Below are 6,213 nucleotides of genomic sequence, written 5' to 3'. Positions count from 1 at the left end.
CCCTCCCCCCTCCCCCGTGGACCGCCCACTCTGCTCCATTCCAGGCTGACTCATCCACATCTGGGTCCCCCGCACATCTGGAAGAGCTGAAGCCTGTGCAGGCAGCTCCACGTGGACACCCCTCCCCCATGCCCCACTTGGCCCTTTCCCCTTTCAGCATCTTAGGCCCCGCCCCTCCCGCCCCCCAGAGACATCAGGCCCCTGGTCACCTCGAGGTAAGTGCAGGCCTCAGGGACCAGGACATCAATTGTCTGTAGGCCTCTCGCTGGTAGCTGAGGCCACTCGGGACCCATCCCAGTGGGTAGCTGTGGGGAGGAGAAGCCTGGGCTGAGCAAGGCAGGCAGGCTGGTGGGAGGAGGCAGCGGTTTGGCCCAGCAGGCAGAGCAAGTTTGCCCTGGCAGAGGGCCCTCTAACCAAACATCCTGCATGAGCCTCCTCGCAAACACTTCAGAGAGCCGCGGGAAGGGGCCCTCAGGGAGAGGAAACCAGCTGGCTCTGGCAGCTCCACAGCGGGCCTCGGGCACAGGACCACCCTGCCCCGCCAGGCAGTCCAGGCTCAGGTTGGACACTGCAGTCTGTGAGGGGTATGCAGAGGGGACATTCTACCGCCCCCCTCCCCCAGCCGGTTCCTCACACCCCACTCGTTCCATGCTGCCGAAGGGAAACTGAGGCCAGAGGCTGGGTTTTGCAGGCAGGAGTGTGTCAGGACAGGCCTGGGTCTTAGGGGCGACGGGGAGTGGGGTTTCACTTTGTCTGCACTCCAGCTTTGCAGCTCCAACCTGGGAAGAAGAGTGGGGTGGGCACCCGCTGCATCCCCCAGCCCCCCTTGTTCAGCCAAGGGCCCCTCCACATGGGCAGAGGGAGGCCTGGCATGGGCTGGGAGCTGGGGCTGGAAGAAGTCGGAAGCTTAGGATAATAGAAATGGAGTCTGAGAAGGCCACCACTGGGCTGTAAGCCAAGGGCCTCTCTGCTAGTCCCAGGACAGCAGGGGCAAGAGGAGGAGGAAGAGGGGCTGAGAGGTGCTAACAAGGGAGGGAGGATGTGCTAACAGGGCCCCTGGAGTGAGGAGGATCCTGGAGCCAGCCTCCAAAGGCTGCCCTGGAGATAAGGAGGCCTAGTGGCTGGGGGATCCGGAGGGGACTGCCACATCAGCACAGAGGCCTGGCGCCCCGCCTCCGGGCTGGGGTGCTGCATGCACGCGTGTGCACACTCCACACGTGTGCACACACAGGCACATGCATGCAGACGTTGTGCGTGCACACACCGGAGCCAAGTGTGTCCTCAGCCGGCAGACGTGGCTGCTTAAAGGAGCCCTGCCTGGCCCTGCCCGCGCTTCTGCTCACACCCGTGCTGGGCCTAAGTTCCCAGCTCCCCAGAGAGGACCCCGGGTGAGCCTGCCCCCTCTTTAGCCTGAGCCCCCAGACCGTTTAGACAACAGGCCCTTCAAAATTCCCAGCCCACAATATGCCCTTTCCACTGAATCCCCTGCACCCTCAGCGGCTGAGACAGTTCTTCTGAAGTCTAACCACAATCCTCTGTCACACTGGGACCCGTGGCTGAGGAACCCACAGGCAGTCTGGCCATTTGTAGCAGGTCACCCGGAGTAGACCTGGACCCTGGGATCCCAAATTCCTTTCTTCCTTTGGATCACAGGGATCTCTCTCTAAGCTGTGGACAGGACTGGGCTACAAAGAGGGGAAGGGGACAGGAGAGCCTCAGGAGAAGGTGTCCCAGGAGGCGGGACAAGGGAGCTTTTAAGCTGACCTTGCCTCAGCCTCTAGCACCTCACTCCAGAGAACCAACGCCCACCCAAACCTGCCCCATCTACCCCCACTGCCCCCCACCCCTATCTCTCTGAGGTGTCTCCCTCTCCACCCTGCCCTCTGCCTCGGAAACCTACACTCTGGAAGAGTGATGGCTCCCAAATGCCGTTTTTGTCTCTGCTAAGCCACAGACCGTGAGCATTGGGGGTGCTGCCCAACCCACTCGTTATAACCTCCCCATGCCCATCATTAAATGTCAGGCGGCATGCCCTCCCTCCGCCCTCTTGGCCCACAGACTGGTGGTTCAGGCCCCAGGGTCATGTCCAGACGTCATCTCCTCCATCCCTACCACCATCACCCTAGGAAGGAACAAATGGGGGGCGGGACGGTGAGCTTTGACTTCCAAAGGAATACTGGGAAGGAAACTGAGACCATTTTCTAGGACCCAGAATTCCCTGTGTTTCCACCTCCTTGCATGGTGGAGAGTGAGCCAGCATCCGTCAGCAAAGTGAGCCCTTGGGGCGTGCTCAGTCCCCAGGGAGCCTCCTCCTTCCTTGGGGGACAGTGGGGAGCTGCTGTGCAAGCTCCTGAGGGTGCTAGGGAGCAGGGGGACAGAGTAAGGGGGTGCTCTTCAAATGAGAGCCTGTGGAGATGGGGCACCCAGACATTCCCCCAACAAAAAGGCCCCCACTAAAGACTCTGAAATAGCTTAGCAGTTAATGCTGGGCCGCCAAGGCAAGGTCAGCAGTTCAAAACCACCAGCTGCTTCTGAGGAAGAAAGACTAAGCTTTCTACTCCTGTGAAGAGTTAAAGTCTCCGAAACCCTCAGGGGCAGTTCTACCCTGTCCTGTAGGATCACTGTGAGTTGGCATCGACTTGAAGGCAGAGAGGTCCTCTTTGAGCAAGTTTGCCCCTGACTTGGGGGCCCCTTAACCAGCTTCAATTCCATGCCAACAGAGCTGGTATTTACTTAGAACCAAGCACCATAGAGAAATGAAAGCGGAGTCGAAACTAGGCCAGCCCCAGCAGCCTGGTAGGCCATGCATCCACATCTTCAGGGGGGTGACCTGGGGCCACCGGGAAGAGCCAGAAAAGAGACTGTGTGGAGTGAGCAGAAAGGCTTTCAGGAGGAGGAGGGGGAGAGGACTACAGCTGAGCCTGGAAGAGGGGGTTAGGAATTGTTGGGTTTCCAGGAGGGGGCTGGGGAGCATGGCGCAGAGGGCCAGCCCACCGGAAGAGCTGGCCTCCCTCAGATTGGACGTCACACAGCCGGAAGTAAGACACTCCAGAGGTTGGGAACAGAGGCAGTGAGCAGGGAGACCAGGCTAGAGACCTCCGGGGTGGCCATCGTGCAGGCCAAGTAAGCTGAGCTACGAAGGCAGCAGCACCGGGGAGGAGGGCAGGGGACACGTGTGACCTCCCCCCTCCTGGTGCGCTCTGTGAGCCTCATGCAGCAGGCAGTGGGGCAGCAGGAGGGTGCAGAAAGAGGGGGGGTGTCACACCGGAGCCTCAGGGACCAGCAACGGTCCCTACTGTTCACTCGAGTCTCGGGGCCCAGCTCCACCTAGCGTCCAGTCCATCCCATCTGGACTCCGGTGGACCTTCAAGAACAGTAGTCAGTACCACATTAGCTTCCAGAGGTTGGCCACTGGACCCAGCCCTCTGGGACTGGCCTTCAGACAGGGCCTAGAGCATTGGATGTCCAGCAGAGGGAGCGGGGGAGCAAGGAGGGACAGGAGGAAAGCCCTGCGCCTGGAGAAGGTCCCAGCCAGAAGGTCCCAGGGTGTTGTCAGAGGGAAGCAAGACCAAATTCCTTTCCGTGTGAAAGGGACAGGAGGAATGCTGGACCCCTTTCCTGTTTCAGGAAGGAAGATAGTGTCCCTGCATGCCAGACACGAACAGCTTATCTCAGCCTCACAGTAGCCCTGTGTGAGAGCAGAGAGGGGATGCCGTTTATCCTCATTTCAGATGAGCGAGATGAAGCACAGAGACGTTTAGATTTTATCCAAGGTCACAAAGCACCATGTAGCAAGGGGTCCCAATGTGACACAACACTGCCCCCACCGGCAGAGCCGGGCTATACTTGATGGTCCTTCACCAGTATCCACCACCATCTGGGGGGCAAGGAGGAGGTGCTGAGTAGTACAGAATCCAGTTTGGTTCCCCCTGTCACCCCCACCCCTACTTAGTGCAATCCCCAGGAGTTCCCCAGGGCTAGTTTTTCAGAGTCCCTGAGGAACCTCAGAGTGTGGACTCCCAGCCTGTGTGGGTCTGGTCCTGCCTCTGCCCTCACATTCCGCTCCGCTTGGCCTTCCCCACCCCTTGGGGCTCCAGTGGCCTTTCCCTGAGCAGATGGGGGTGGGGTGGGGGGGTGGACCAGATGAGCCTGCAGTCCTCCTAGTGGGGCCCCTGGGGGACGCACAATCAGCCCTTTCTTCGGGGAGTGGGCCTGGGGAGGGTGGTGGGAGGGTATGCAGGCATTTCGACCCTGCTGTTCAAGGGAAACCCAGATGGTAGGACCCTCTGCCTGCAGGAGGACTCTGGCCTCCTTGTCCATGTCCCTGAGCCCACATGTGCGTGCATGTCTGCGCTGCCCCGCGCCCACCTCCCGGGCCAAGAGATGAACAGAAGACGTGTCCTGTGCAGAATTCACTACAGCCAGCCCCTTCCTGTGCCTTCTTTGCTCTGGCCATGGTACCCCCACCCCCACCTGACCTCACCCACCAAGAATGCGGGGCCTCTGAAGCCACTGTGACGCTGACAACAGGCCTGGTGTTCTTGACCCAAGTCGAAGCCACTGCCCCAGGCTCCTCACCCTCTCCTCTTGTCCGAGAGGAACCCAGCAGGGCAGTTTGGGGCAGGGGGAAAACTGGGGGCCTAGAAGTAGGCTTCTAGACTCTGCCCTATATGCCACATTGCTGAGGGCCTCCCACACTTTCCCCACCGGGAAGGCTGCAGGGCACCCAGCCAGGGGAGGGGGGGGCCTTGGATTGTGGGTGCAGTGGGGACCGCACCAAAGACTCAAGGGGACCCTGTGGGACGGGGTAGGACTTCCTTGAGAGTTTCTAAGACTAATTCTTTCTAGGAGCAGAAAGCCCCTGCTTGTCTCCCGTAGGATGGCTAGAGGCTTCAAACTGGGGACCCTGTGGACAGCAGCTAATGTGTAAGCAGTACTCCACCAGGGTCCTTGGGGCCTGGACAGGGGCTCCCAATCAGCAATGACCTCACCGAAGAAGGCTCCAGCAGGGACTGTAGACCCCGTTGAGCACGGCCCACTGGGTGCAGAGGCAAAGGCAAGCAGAGAGGGAAGTCCCCCACCCCCTTCTCCAAGTGTCCTCAACAGGGCAGCAATGGCCAGGAGAGAGGGGATGCTTGGTGGGCAGGCCCCAGGGGACTGGAAGAGATTGTCCTGTAGGGCTGAAGAGATCTCTGAATCAGAGATGGGTGACAGATAGTGGGAGACCCGGATTCTAAGCAGAGCCTAGGGGATGATAAACAGGCTGGAGGATCCAGAGGAGGGGAGGAGGAGGATTAGGTTGGGGACCAGAAGAAAGAGACAGGGTAGCTGGGTAGGGACAGAGATGGGGTGAGGAGTTATGAGAAGCAGAAAAAAAGGTAAGCCGCCCAAAGTCGCCCTTAGAAAGTCGGGAATATTTTTCAGAAGCAAAGTCAGGTGGAAAGAGACGACACAAGAGACGCTTTGCCTTACAACGCAGAACTCAGTCTCTTGCGGCACCCTGCCCTCCCCCAGGCTTGGACGCTGTTCTCCCCACTCTTCAGCACCCCCACCTCCGCCCCCAGCTCGGGTCGTCCCCCTCCTCACGGGTCCGGGGCCCATCTCTCATCTCAGGCCGGCTCGCCACACATCTCACCTGTACCTGCGTGTCCGGCTCTCGCCCTGACCTATGCCCCACCCAGATGGCCTCCCGCCGGCTCCCGAGCCCTCCCGGGGCGCGCACCCCCTGGCTCGTGGGGAGTCCCGCGGTGGGCGATGCTGCCCTCTGGCGACAGGAGCCCGTCAGCGTCGAGAGCCTCTTCCCTCCGCGAGGTCTTCCCAGGAATGCGGACCCGCGAGGCGAATGCCCGCACCAAGCGAGGAGCCTTCACCTTTAAACCACCCACCAGTCAGAAGGAGGAAGCGTACCCACGCCTTCTGCTTAAGATTTCGGGGGAGGCGGTGTGGGGACCTAGAATGTCCCTGGGCCACGGGGCATCTCTGCGCACCTGGAAATCCGCCGCCCTCCCCCTTCCTTCTTGGTCAGAAAAAACCACGGATCAAACACCCAGTAGGTCCGCACCGTCCTCTCCAGGGCCTTGGTTTCCTCTGTCCCTCCACCTCTGCCCCCCAGAAGTCCAGATGAGGAAGGGCCCCGGGGGTCCAGCTCCCTTTGCCTGCAGCCCCCTCTCACCCCCAGCAGGGCGACAAAAATCTCTCCCTAATTCCCGGAGG

Source organism: Tenrec ecaudatus, chromosome 10 (assembly GCF_050624435.1).
Source record: "Tenrec ecaudatus isolate mTenEca1 chromosome 10, mTenEca1.hap1, whole genome shotgun sequence".
NCBI classification, from domain to species: Eukaryota; Metazoa; Chordata; class Mammalia; order Afrosoricida; family Tenrecidae; genus Tenrec; species Tenrec ecaudatus.
Note: the sequence above shows the minus strand (reverse complement) of the source record.